Source organism: Sus scrofa, chromosome 16 (genome assembly GCF_054392235.1).
Source record: "Sus scrofa isolate SSC_HxYL_T2T_F1_AM1 chromosome 16, Sscrofa_HxYL_maternal_Yorkshire_Landrace_v2.0, whole genome shotgun sequence".
Taxonomy (NCBI): Eukaryota; Metazoa; Chordata; class Mammalia; order Artiodactyla; family Suidae; genus Sus; species Sus scrofa.
The window spans coordinates 33,062,249-33,077,234 of record NC_139398.1 but is presented as its reverse complement, the minus strand read 5'-3'; the positions used below and the strand labels follow the sequence as shown (position 1 = coordinate 33,077,234).

The following is a 14,986-nucleotide window of genomic DNA, read 5'->3' as shown; positions in this document are numbered from 1 at the left end:
ATGGTTGTGTCCTTACCAGAGAGAGAATTGGAAATTAATATCAGACATTCCTGTTACGGCTTAGCAGGTTAAGAACCTGACACAGTGTCCATGAGGATGTGGATGTGATCCCTGGCCTCACTCAGTGCCTAAGGAACCATCCTTGCTGCAAGCTGCAGCGTAGGTCACAGATATGGCTTGGATCCTGTGTTGCCATGGCTGTGGCATAGGCCTGCAGCTGCAGCTCTGATTCAGCTCCTAGCCTGGGAACATCTATATGCCACAGGTGCAACCCTAAAAAGAAAAAAAAAATTTAATGAAATTAATATCAAATGAGCACTATATTGAATTTATGCTGAATATAATTATTCAGCATTAGTTTACCATGAAGATAAAAAACATACAGAGTTCTATTTTTTGTTGTCTTTAACATGTCTTGCATTAAAGCACCCCTCCAGGTATTCCTGTAGATTATTTGACTTTTTTCCTATGCTTGTTTAAAAAAAAAAAATCTTCAAAGCAATAATCCTTCAAAATGTTGCTTTAATGGGTTTATTTCTGCTTGCATATGCTTTAAGATAGAAAGAAAATCAAGAGCTGCAGAGAGTGTGCTTATTCCCAAATTCCAGAATAGAGTTGGAATAGGAATCCTAAGAGATAGAATGGTTCAGGTCAGCATTAAAAGACGTAGAAAAGCAGACTGTGTTTCTGGAGTAACATTTCAGGGTGGAAAATAAATCTCAGGAAGTGTCCTTGATCTCAAAAGTGGCCTCAAGGACTTAACAATAAAATGGTCACAGGATTTCAGCCATTTTAAAGCCAACCAAATAAACACGGAGGATTTTGAGGCAAATTTGGCTAAGTCAAATATTTTGATACTTATTACAGCGTTGAAATCAGTGGACTATTCAGATATACTTAGAGATCATCATATGTCGATTCTCACGAATGAGTTCAGGTTTGTTTTTGTTTTTGTTTTTCCTTTCATATCCCACTGACAAAAGATGGGGACAGGTCAAGTATTCATTCATTCAGCAAACTTTGGATAAAAAACTCACACTCCGCTAGCTCAGCCTGGATTAAGTGCCCATCCCTGAATTAAGTCAGCTTAACCCTCAAGGAAGTGAGGGTTACAGTGTAGGAACTTGGCTTTGGTCTCTTACAAAGAGGATAAGAGAAGGGAAGAGGCATTTCCTACATGACGCTAAGAAGGTTACTCCATAAGTATCTGATATAGCACATATGATTTTTTCAGCTGTCCAGGTGGTTGAATTTTTGACTATTGCTCAGATTTTTTTTTTTGTAAATCTATTTCCTAAGGCCATGCAAATAACCTGTTAAATGTTCTGCAAGTGTTGGTTCAGTGAATTAATGAAAAGTCCTCCATCTTTTCTTTTGCCAATTCCATAACCTGAATTTCAAAGATAACACGAATCTTTTATCTGACCCTGCATTTAGAGTGAATTCTAAAAAAAAAAATAAATAAATAAAAAATAGCATTTTGTTTTCTCTCTACACTTTCCTTCTCTCAATAATTTGACGTCTTTCCATGGCTGTAAATATGTTGACAATTCTTAAATATTTATCTCTAGTAGAGATCTCTTTCCTAAACATGAAAGCATGATGAATGATACTTGAATAAGAGTGAGTGATCAATAGAAGAAGAGAAGATGGGCAAAGGGCAAAGTTCTGAGGAAAAATATTTGGGGCACCTTATGCCAACTTGTAGTAGCCCCAGATCACTGTCCCATGAAAGATTCTGATTCTGATTCTGATTCTACATCTGGGCTCTGGAGGAAAGGATGCCTGTTGTAGGGGGCAGAGCAAGAGGTTAGGATCAGTGGTGCCACATGTTTGAGCCATTCAGTAGTTATCTCCAATGAAAAGGCTGTACTGAGGGAGACAAGCCAGCAAAGAAGACAGAATAATTAGGTAGGAAGAGAATTAGGATGAAGTCTTCTCAAGGAAAAACACGCTTATGGCAGGAAGGGAGTCTAAAATATGAAACACCCAGTATTGATCAAGTATTATAAGGTCAAAAGATATGTCTCCTCATTTGGTAGTTAGTCACTGAGAATAGCTGTTTCAGTGGACAGTTCATTAGGCAAACAGAATGAGTGGATTGAGAAGTGAGTGGAAGGTGAGAAAAAGTGGACAACAGTGGCAGTCTACTCAAGGAACTGCCTATGATTGAGAAGGGAAGGTGGTGGCTGAACTGGGTTACAGGGTTTAGAGAAAAGTTATCTTTTTTAACAGGAGAAGTGAGCAGATTTGAAGCCTGTGTAGGAGCAAGGGAGTGGAGTATTATTGGAAATTTACTTTGAGTCTTTTATTTTTGGGTTTTTTTTTTTTTTTTTTTTTTTGGCTTTTTAGGGCCATGCTTGTGGCATATGGAGGTTCCCAGGTTAGGGGTTGAATCAGAGCTGTAGCTGCTGGCCTATGCCACAGCCACAGCAACACCAGATCCAAGCTGTGTCTGCAACCTACACCACAGCTCATGGCAATGCTGGATCCTTAACCCACTGAGCGAGGCCAGGGATCAAACCCGCATCCTCATAGATGCTAGTTGGGTTTGCTAACCTCTGAGCCGTGATGGGAACTATACTTTGTGTCTTTTAAAAAGATTTCCCAAGGAGTTACCGTTGTGGCTCAGTAGAAACGAATCTGACTAGTATCCAGGAGGATGCAGGTTCAATCCCTGGCCTCGCTCAGTGGGTTAAGTATCCAGTATTTCCGTGAGCTGTGGTGTAGGTCACAGATGTGGCTCAGATCTGGCATTGCTATGGCTGTGGTGTGGGCCAGTGGCTACAGCTTCAATTCGACCCCTACCCTGGGAACTCCCATATGCCACAGGAGCAGCCCTAAAAATAAAAATAAAAAAAATAAAAAGATTTCCCTTCTAAATTAAGAGGGGGAAAGTCTAGCTTCATGAATGCATTACTCTCTTTGAAAATCTTGAGGCCTCAACTATCTATAAAGGGTAAGAGAGATTTGGGGATAATGACCCTTAAGAGTTGTCCGCACATTTGAAGAAGTTGCATTGGCCAGATAATCAGGTGCTCAACCCCTGAGCATCTGCTTGTGTCAGCATTTTGGGGAAAGCATCAAGGAAGAAGGAGTATTCAATAGATAGAACTTTACTGGTAGAAATGATTGGCTGAGATGATGGCAGAGGTAGAAAAAACACCTGGAAGCAAACATACATAACACATATAAAGATGTGTTCAAATTATGATCAGTTTGTTTGGAGTTGAGAATGAATGCACAGGATTTGTGGGCAATAAGCCTGGGCATATTTAGGAAAGCTCAAGTCAGTGCTGGCTTACAGGCGCTTCCACCTTGGAATGCGCCCAAACATCTCTGCTTAGGACCAGTGACTCCAGGAGTTCCATATGCCAATACCAGTGACAAACATAGGGAGATCATGATAAAATGCTAGGTATAGATAAAGTTGATTTCCAATTCAGATACACTGAATTTAAGTGAGGCATCTAGTTAGGAATGTTAACAAAAATTTGGAAATGAGAGATTGAGCTCCTAAAAGGGATTAAATTCTGGTATTAATGAAGATGATCTACAACTTAGGTGGTAAATGAAGCTGAGACTCTATGAGTTATTATGGTGATATACATAAGAGGGTGATTAGAACAGTATTGTTTAGATATACAGAATCCAGGCCAAATAAAACCAGAGACAGTCATACAGTGGACTACAAAGAAGCTATTGGACATGGTAAGTTATCCATAATACATGAAGTTGCCAAAGTAGGTTGCAGAATACATATAGTATGATCAGTCTTGTAAACACTGACACACATAAAAACAAAAAAGTTAATATATGTGTGTATAGGGATAAAAATCTAGAAAATATACAAATAGTAATAATTTACATTCATTCATTTAACACATACTTAACCACCTACCATGTGCCAAGCATTGTGCCACGTGGAGGAAATGTGATAATAAATAAGACATAGTCCCTGCTCTTGCAAAGCCTGTGATCCAGGGAGAGAGAAAGAGATTGTAAACGAGTAAACAGATGAGTAGGTTATTAAACACTGTGATATAATCAGGCACTATTCTAAGCACTTCAGATTTATTATCTCATTTACTCTCTTTAGCAATCATAAGTGTTACTCTTAATGGTTTCATTTTATCCATGAGAAATGCTTAAGGAACTCATTCAAATCCTTGTTTCTGTAAGTATAAGAGATAAGCCCCAATATAGGAGAATAGCAGATAGTGAAAAGATTAAAAATTATGGATTTTTTGCAGTAATTTTCACATTATTTATTGTCAAGATAAGTGATAGAGGAAGCTAATAACAATATAAGTTTCTTAACTTAATAGGTAATTATAGAAATGCAGATTTAAATTATGGTAAACTAATACTTCATAGCTGGTAGATTGGCAATATTTTCTTACATGATAGAATCAATTTTTTTATTATTACTCAGTGAATTTTATTACATTTATAGTTGTACAATGATGATTACAACCCAATTTTATAGCGTTTCCATCCAAAACCCCCAGCGCATCCCCCCACCCTGCAACCTGTCTGGTTTGGAAACCATAAGTCAAAGTCTGTGAGTCAGTATCCTGCAAAGAAGTTCAGTGTGTCCTTGTTTTAGATTCCACATGCAAGTGATAGCATTTGATGTTGGTGTCTCACGGTCTGACTGACTTCGCTTAGCATGATAATTTCTAGGTCCATCCATATTGCTGCAAATGCTGTTATTTCTTTCCTTTTAATGGCTGAGTAATATTCCATTGTGTATATGTACCACATCTTCTTTATCCACTTTTCTGTCAAGGGACATTTAGGTTGTTTCCATGTCTTGGCTATTGTACATAGTGCTGCAGTGAACATTAGAGTGCATATATCTTTTCAAGTCACAGTTTTCTCTGGGTAGATGCCCAGGAGTGGGATTGCTGGATCAAGTGGGATAGAAGCAGTTGTTGATAAGTTTTGGAGCAAAAGGTACTCTTATGCCCTGCTTGGAGGGAATGTAATCAGTACATCCTCATGGAGAGCAATTGGCCTTATGTGATAATGTTGGAGATGTACATGATCCAGAAATTCTGTTTTTAATCTTTAACTCTAGAGAAACTTTCACATCTTCTAAAAGGGAAAATGTACTAGAATCTTCATCGCAGCATTGTTTATAATGACAAAAAAATGGAAATGATAAATACCCATCAATAAAAAAGATAATTTTTATATAATCATCTATACAGACACACACAGTTTCTAACTAGAATAGTTTGTGTAATTATTTATTAAATAAAATAACTGTACACTAAAAGATCAATATTTTCTAACCTAAATTTTACTTAGTGTCTGTCTCCATCTATTAGACTATAAGCTCAATGAGGGAAAGGATCTCTGTTTTGTTCAGTGTGATAACTCCAGTATCTAGAACAAAGAGTACTTGGCTCACAGTAGGTGCTCAATAAAGATCTGTTGAATTAGTAATATGGAAATCAACAAACCAGAGCTACACAAATGAATATGGACAGATTATATATAATTTAGAATGAAAAGAATGTCTCAAAAGAAATATATAAATGATGCCATTTATGTAAGTTAAACTTGTATAAAGCACATTGTTTTGTACATTGTTTTGAGATAAGCACATACCAAATGTGAGATATAAATATATGATATATGCAGGATAGATATATACAAATAAGTGTGCACAGATACATGCATATATACATGCATACATATGTGTATACATATACATGTATACATGTAAGTTGTTTTTCACCATTTATAATAATCATGTTGTATAAAGTTATCACAAATACTGATGTGGCAAAGTCTCAACTATTTTTCCCAGGGGAAATTCAGGGTTAGGTGCCTGTGAGTCTCTGGTCACAACATTTTTGTCAACTGATTGATATATAACCTTCTTTTATATGTGCTTTATTTAAAAACCACTTATTTATTATACATTATTGATTCATTAGCATTGAACTCACAGCCAACAGTACAATAATGCATGCCTGAATGAAGCTTATCTAGCTCAAGGGTTTTCTCTGTAAGACATTTCAGCTTGCTTGCCCCTAGGAACCTTAGACTGCACTTGAGCACTAGACTTGGAGTCCCATTGCAAACAGTGAGATCACTAATAAAAAGCACAAAAATGCACAAAGAATGGACTAAATAGACCACAAAAAGGTCTCTTGTTTATAGTTTGAGAGCTAAAATGAGAAAGCAGAGTATTGCCTGGCTCAGCAGCAGCTGGGAAATGACTCAGAAATTATGGTGTTCTCTGCATGTCCATGAGTGACCTAAAAAGTGCTAGGGGAATATTGATTTGTTCTTACAAATAAGTTTTAGCAAGTAGACAAATTTACAAATATGGTAGATTCTCAGTCAGAATGGCCATCATTAATAAATCCACAAATAACAAGTGCTGGAGGGGCTGTGGAGAAAAGGGAACCCTCCTGCACTGCTGGTGGGAATGTAAACTGGTACAGCCACTATGGAGAACAGTTTGGAGATACCTTAGAAATCTATACATAGAACTTCCATATGACCCTGCAGTCCCACTCTTGGGCATCTATCCGGACAAAGCTCTACTTGAAAGAGACACTTGCACCCGTATGTTCATTGCAGCACTATTCACAATAGCCAGGACATGGAAACAATCCAAATGTCCATCGACAGATGATTGGATTCGGAAGAGGTGGTATATATACACAATGGAATACTACTCAGCCATAAAAAAGGATGACATAATGCCATTTGTAGCAACATGGATGGAACTAGAGAATCTCATACTGAGTGAAATGAGCCAGAAAGACAAAGACAAATACCATATGATATCACTTATAACTGGAATCTAAAATCCAGCACAAATGAACATCTCCTCAGAAAAGAAAATCATGGACTTGGAGAAGAGACTTGTGGCTGCGTGATGGGAGGGGGAGGGAGTGGGAGGGATCGGGAGCTTGGGCTTATCAGACACAACCTAGAATAGATTTACAAGGAGATTCCGCTGAATAGCATTGAGAACTATGTCTAGATTCTCATGTTGCAACAGAAGAAAGGGTGGGGGAAAAACTGTAATTGCAATGTATACATGTAAGGATAACCTGACCCCCTTGCTGTACAGTGGGAAAATAAAAAAATAAAAAAAAATTAAAAAAAATAAATTTATTCAGTGTTCTAAAAAAAAAAAACAAAACAAATATGGTAGATTCTGTACATGATGGGAATCAACTGTATATTCGTATATCTTGACTGAATTATTGATTAGATTATTATTCATGTATATACACATATGCATATACATTTATACTATATACTGTTATTTTATATAGTATGGTATATATTTATGTACAGTATAAATAAATATGTGAAAATGATAAAAAGCAAATTAAGGCATAGTGGGAGTGACCTTGAACTATGGGAAAGAATAAGGAAAAGGGATTGATTACAAAAGTAGATTAAGAATATTTTTGTTTGAGCCAAGCAGGAGATACACAGGTATTCCCTGTGCCATATAAACCTTTATTTCTTTTGTTTATTTTAAATAGTTTATAATATATTTTAAATTATTATTTTTAAAATAAGAGAAAATAAGTATTGATAATTCTCATAACAAAACAAGCAATGTCCCACCTCCATCCTCACTTAGAATCCTACTTCCTACTTCCTAGAGGCAATTCTATTCAAGTCAGGTTTGTTTTTTTTTTTTTTTTAAGAATTTAACCCCATTAAAAAAAATGCCTAGTTCTTGATCCTATATGGAATTTAGAATTGCACGTAACGAATGCATTATCAAAGGAAGAGTGTAGATTCTCCTTTAGAGAAATGGAATCCTGGAGTTCCCGTCATGGCTCAGCAGAAATGAATCTGACTGGCATCCATAAGGATGCAGGTTCGATCCCTGGCCTTGCTCAGTAGGTTAAGGATCCTGAGTTGCCCTGAGCTGTGGTGTAGGTTCAGATCTGGCATTGCTGTGGCTGTGGTGTAGGCCAGCAGCTACAGCTCTGATTCAACCTCTAGCTTGGGAACCTCATATGCCACGAGTGTGGCCCTAAAAAGACAGAAAAAAAAAAAGGAGAGAGAGAAAGAAAGAAAGAATGGAATCCATTGCCAACATAGAGTCATGGCTCAGGTTCATCACCAGTTAGCTTTCAGATCAGTGTCACCCTTGGGAATTTAAACCGAGTGGCATATGCAGCAAAATTCCTACCATATTTCAAAAATTGTATGTTCAAAAAGACTTTGTTATTCAAAGCCTATGTATGGAAGTGAGGAGGAAGGAAACTGGAGATTTGATAGTGGAGGGAAGGATGGAGAGCAGGCTGCTGTTTAAGAGGCACTAAAGGAAGTCAGAGAGCAATTGTTATGGTGAAGAGGGTAAAGATGAAATACATATGAAAAGGTGGCCTAGAGAGCCTATTGCCAAAATATATTCCATACATTTTGTCTGCCTTCACCTACTTAATGAACATGGATTTGTCTGTTATATTCATTAATTCCTGCCACATAGTAGGCACTTACATATTTGTTGATTTAAAAGTGAATGAATATAAAAGTAGATGGAGTGTGGCAAATGTAGTAGAGTAAGACAGCCCTGGTGTTATGGATGCTTTCCCCTGAAGCATTCGTCCATGAATATAAATTGAAAATATTTCTCATCCAGGTTGGAGAGCTAAAGAAAAATGAACTTTGTGCTTCTGGCACCCTTACGCTGTTGGGGTCCCAGTGGAAATCTGATAGTGTAGGGTCAACAGCATGGCTCTTCCTCTCTCAGGAAGTTACAGTCAGAAGAACTCATTTCCCAAAGTACTTAATGATAAGAATTCATTTAAAATCAGAGGATGAGGGGGGCTTCATTTGGAGAGAATGAAGAGGTTCTTTGGGGTGCTCAATTTTAGAAACTCGTACTCAGATCTTCTGTTTATCCTTCCCGGGGAGTCTATTTGCTTTGTTTCTTCCTTTACCCTGACTTCCCCACACACTTGGGCTGATATTTTCATACTTGAGACATTTTAATTATTTACAGAAGGATCTATTGCTGAAGAACTGGCTTAGCTGCTCATGACTTTTTCATTAGCATGTTGGTTTTACGTTTTTTTTTTATGTGCTACATTCTGGGAGTTCTCACCGTATTTTGTCAGTTTATTTATCACCCATCTTTCATTGCCAGAATTGGAATTAGCAAATGTATTCTTCTGTTTAATCTTATTGGGTTTTTTTCCTCTTCTTTCTCTGTACTTAATTCTGAGTAGAAAAGTCATCGTAGTGTTTTATTCTTTTGGTTCTAATCCATTGCTAACATGACTATAAAGACCCATGAATTCCCTGCTCATGCTTGTTTTGAGGATGATCAGTGTTCCATTTTTTTTTTTTTTCATGATATGTCACAGCCTGTTGTGGAAAGAGTTGGGATTAAAAGCCCTGGTTTTCTTATTTTTATTTATTTATTTATTTATTTATTTATTTATTTATTTATTTATTTTTTGTCTTTTTGTTGTTGTTGCTATTTCTTGGGCCGCTCCCGCGGTATATGGGGGTTCCCAGGCTAGGGGTCCAATAGGAGCTGTAGCCACTGGCCTATGCCAGAGCCACAGCAACGCGGGATCCGAGCCGCGTCTGCAACCTACACCACAGCTCACAGCAACGCCGGATCATTAACCCACTGAGCAAGGGCAGGGACCGAACCCGCAACCTCATGGTTCCTAGTCGGATTCGTTAACCACTGCGCCACGACGGGAACTCCAAAAACCCTGGTTTTCATCCAGGTTCTGAAATGTGCCAGCTCTGTGAATTTAAGCTAATCACTCAGATTCTCTTTGCCTTAATTTCTTTATCTGTCAATGAGTTTAAGAATCCTATACTTGAAGGATAGTTATTAAATCCACTGAAACAAAAGGCTGGTAATAGCTTCTGGAGCCAGCAAAGCCCTTTATCAATCTACAACACTATTGCCAGATGTGCTGACCCAGAAATATTAGGACAGGCCGAATCATAACCAACCCCTTGGTAGAACTGAAATATTGTCATTCCTTGAAACATCCAGCACTTACTATATGCCTGACAGTTTTTGAGGCATTGCAAATACACTGGTTAATGTTACAGAAGAAGTCTTTACTCCCATGAGTTTATATTTGAGTTAGCACAAGAGAATAGAAAAAGAATAATTATTGCAGAATGGATATGCACAGTAATATTTATATTATACTGCAGAAGGGATGTTATGTCATTAATGTCATAAATTATGCATTTTTATAAGAATTAAATGAATAATGCATGGAATATACTTTATGATGCAGAATGGTCACCCAATCAACAGAGAATGGCAGTGTTATTTCTAGACAGGGTATTTCATCTTAGTTTTACCATACTCTTCTAACAGAGAGCCTGGTGGCTTTGAGAATGAAAAAGTTTTGTTAGATGAATGTAAGCTCAGATTGGATCATGGTTTCGAATGTAGGAAGCTGTATAATAGATGAAATGTTTTAGACCCTGGTATGTGTGACCCCAGGTAATATGTTTGATTTCTCTGGGAGATCATTTCTTTGCTCACTAATTACACAAAAGGGTTCATTTCAAGTTCTGAACGTGATCTTGGAAGAAAGAGTTGCAGAAAGGAAAAAAAAATTATAATGAGGACTCAAAATTATTCAGAGGTGAAACATGAATAAGAATCAAATGGAAAAGGTTTTAAGTTGATGGACGAGAAGAACAGAGAAGAGTACCTCAAGTCATATCACTTGATACAGCCCCATGACCCAAATAGAAAAGGTAGTTTGAAAGGCTTCTGGATCATGAAACCCATGAAAGATAGAACAATTAGCTCTAAGTGTCAATTTCCTGAATTGTTGAGTGGATGAAATGACAATTAAAGTGCTTTGAAAATGATAAAATTGCTTCTTTAAAAATGAGAGACCATTTTAAAAATAGGCACATATGCTCTTTCAATAATAGATATTTAGGGCCAAAAAACAGGATGCTGTGTTGTGCTCTTCCTGTCAGCATCCTCTTAGTTTGACAGACTTAAGGTATGGAGTGTGTAACCCATCATTCCTTATCTGCCACCAATTTGATATTTGAAATGACTTATTTTGTGTGTGTATTCTTCCACTTCTTTCAACAGGATTTTTGACCTTTGCTGTTGTTATAGAATGAAAAATAAATGTTCTTCAGTGCAGCCTAGAGTATGACTGCTCTGTACTCTAAAGTCATTCTGATAGGGATGGAGTAGGGTAGTTACACAGCTAGTTGTAGAAGTCCCAATAAGGGACCATGGATAGAGAGGGAAATCTAGGGAATTTGGGGAGATCACTATAAGTTAAGGATTGCTCAAGAAGGCTATCAGAACGAGGCAGCCTTGCTTGACTAGTGGAGGCATGAGATATGCCTCAGGTCATTGGATAGGGAATGGGGTGAGGCCTGCATTCAAGTTCAGAATGGCGGGAGTTTAAGGACCACCCTTATGCTGATTTGAATAAGCACCATGACAGTCCTAGTTTGATCTTATAGGGCCATATACTTTCTTACCAGATATTAAGGAGGGGCTACTACTCAAAGAAAGAGGAAGAGGTGGTCTTTCCCCACCTCTATCCCCCTTGGATTATAAAACTGGATTATTTGGATTATTAGCCCATCTAATCCTTGGGGCAGAGCTTCCTTGCCTGCCCGCTTGCATCGCTCACAAGTGTCCTATCATAATAAATCTACTTCTTGCCTATCACTTTGTCTCTTGCTGAATTCCTTCTGCACTGAGGCATAAAGACACGGGGTGAGTGATTCTAATTTAAAAACTGTGGGTTCAAGTCCCAACCTGTTTTCTGGCTAGGTTCAAGTCATAAATGCTGACCGTTTCGATTCTGTAGGTTTAGGAAAACTTGGACTTACATTTGGAATAAATCTTTATAATGGGACAAGGAAGGAGGTGAAGAGGGCAACGAAGGCAAATGCCACAGGACCCTGGAAAATCCCAGACAGTTCATTAGCTAAAAAGAATTTGATCAGCATTTTGACAGTTGTGCATTTATCCATTGATGTCAGACTCACTTTTATGTCTTAAAATAATTCCTGAAAGTGTCAACTCTTGGTGTTCAGTGAGGGTTTGGTTCTAACCAAAGATGATGATCTAATTATGTTTTTCTTGCAAAAGAGCATTTTCAGTTCCTAGGATAGTATTCTTTCCCCAGAGGCCCTATGCATGCATGCATTTTTAGCAAACAAGAATAATTTTTCTGTATGTCTAAAGCTGGCTTGTGAAACTCATGCAGACCCAGGAGGCCTGGAATGGAGATTTTCTCAAGATATGAGAAAAGGCATCTAATAAGAAATAAATTCTCACTATGTCAAAGTGCCCATTATAGTAGTATTCCTTGAAAAATATTTTAAAATCTGAATTATCCTTTTGATTACCCTTTTTATGTCTCAACCCTCTGTCCTATTTCCGTCTAATGCACATGGGATCAGAGACTTTGCTTTTCCCTCTACATTGAAATTATGTTGATATGGAAGGAACCAAGAGAGAATGAATGAAAAATTTCCAGAATGTTTAAATCATTTAGAGGAGAAAACAGTGAAAGGATCATGTGACTTGAGACTGCTCTTGAACAGCTAACAATCCAAATGGTTAAGATGAGCACTAAGGGTAAATGGCACTGGGACCGAGGTGGCCCCAGTGATGCCCTCTTCCTGGTAATCACACCCTCCCCTCGGTATCAGGATGGGTCTGTATAACCAACAGGATATAATGGGGTGATGATGTATGAGGTCTGAGATTAGGTTATGAAAGATAAGCTCCCATCTCTGTGGCTTCCTTTTTCTACCTCTTAGATAACCCCCTAGAGGGAAAGTCAGATGCCACACAGGAGCCACCTTCTTATAGAGAGGCTTACAGGTGAGACCCTGGAGCCTCTGGCCAAAAGCTGACAAGAACCTGAAGCCCAAAGCTAATAGCCCCATGAGTGAACTTGTAAAAGGATCCCGCAGACCAGTCAAGCCTTCAGAGGATGGAGCCTAGCCAGCATCTTGACTGCAACTTCCTGAGATTCTCAGAGCCAGATCTACCTAGCTCTTAGAAACTGAAGTAACACAGGTTTATGGTTTCAAGCCTCTACATTTGAAGATAATTTCTTATGTAGCAATATACAGCAAATGAAGGGTTCTTCCAGGCTAAAACTGCTCTCAGAATTAGGAAAAGGTAGAGGGCAGTGAGGAGTCAGCTCTTGTGGATACGCAGCTTGGAAGAAGTGTGGCTAAAGTGAAAGGCATTTCAAAATGAGACTATATCTTTCTTCCTCTCACTCCTGGTCCTACAGTTCTTCTCTCCAGGAAAAGCAATGTTACTAGTGTTTTGTGTATTTCTAGTATATTCTGGACATTTCTGATGTTCATTTTGAATATATTTGATCTATATAAATACTAAGAAGTTCTTCTTAATATATGTGGAAGAGAGAAACATGTGAACTTGTGAAAACTTTATACTGTGTTTTTAAACCCACCTGCAAAGCAGTTTTATTCTTCAATCCTATTTTTTCACAACTATTGTCTGAACATGCTTCCTTTTAGTCTGCTTGTCTATGTTGTTCAGATCTATAGAACAGACTATTCAAAGTTGCATTTGTACTTGGGACAGTTTCAAAATCACTTGAATAATAAACTTTTGCTAAATGATCACTTTCCTTCATGCCGCAGACTGCTTTCCATTAGTTAGTCTTTTTTTTTCTGGAGCTCTTTAGTTGTTAATAATTCATTGTCGGTTTTTAATAAAGGTGATGTTGGATCTCATTAATAATTCACTATTTGTTTTAACAGTGTGCTCAGCTGAGGGTCCCTGGGTATCAAATTTATATCCTCTTAGAACTGTGATGCTAACTTGTTCTTATGAAATTCACACAGTGATCAGTAGAATTTTATTCTGTCAAGCTTCCGAGACTTTCCAAACACAGGCTGTGACCAATAAGTTATACTTTTCTTTTGGGGAACTTCATTTGTATTTTATGTCAGCTTTTGGAATCACATTGCCTGCATTCTGCTTCTTTTTTAAGCCTAACTTTTAAAAAAATGTTAAAGACTATCTGAATCACCATTTGAAGATTCAATGATTCATTACAGTCTCAGGCACATGAAAGTTCTCTCTTTTCCTTTGCGAACAATTTTTTCTTTCAATCATGACATGTCTATGTTTCTTTATCACTGTTTCCATGGTTATGCTTTAGGTCTTCTTTGTAATCCCAGTTTACTTTTTCGCATGCTTCAGTTCATTTTAAAATTGGCTACACACTTTATTTTAACCCGAGTCCACAAAATGTATTTGCCTGATTTAAAACACACATTTACACACACAATAAGTAACATATTTTAAAGCCATAAAAACCATAGCAGTCATGCTGTTTTTCTTGGTCAGCAGCGTGTACTTGTTTTTATTTTTATTTTTTAGAAGGTTCGTGTTTGCCCTCAGCTATGTGTTTCTGGAATTTGTTCCCTACTTTAGTTAATTTTAACACAGCTTTGCAGAATACGCAGTCAGTGATACAATTCACAGAACATCTCTCCAGCTCGCCCTCATTTGCTTTGTGACGCCATAAGAATAAATATTTGCTCCCAGGCTCTCCTAATTTTCTCCATCCAAACCTGAACTGGTTGTTTTCTGTTTCTGGCCCCTGCCCATGAAGCCAATCCCTAACAGTCGACTGAGAATGATTTTCCAGGTGTTCCAACTTTGTCTGTCTTCATAGTCATCACTGTTCAATATTGCTCCCCCTATCTACTAACACACAATGCAAATCTGTCTTCCTCTGTGGAAACTTACTGGATGGAATACACTTCAGGGCTTGATAAATTATTGTCTTTAAAAAATAGGAAGCAGCCAAGAGTCTTCTGATAAGGCATGCTGCATCAGTTCAAACCCATAGAAACAGGCCTTGCTCTGGGATTCTTGGAGGTTATGACAAAGATGGCAGCACATGGAGAGAGAGCCTACAGATCAGTTGTTCTCCACATTTAGAGCACACCCTGGGAT

At 37.8% G+C, this 14,986-nt stretch overlaps 1 long non-coding RNA gene across 3 annotated transcripts in view; it reads left to right on the top strand.

Annotated features, from left to right (window-relative positions):
- LOC106508148 (uncharacterized) overlaps positions 1 to 14,986 on the top strand; it is a 138,966-nt gene that overhangs the window by 70,863 nt on the left and 53,117 nt on the right. The window lies entirely within an intron of this gene.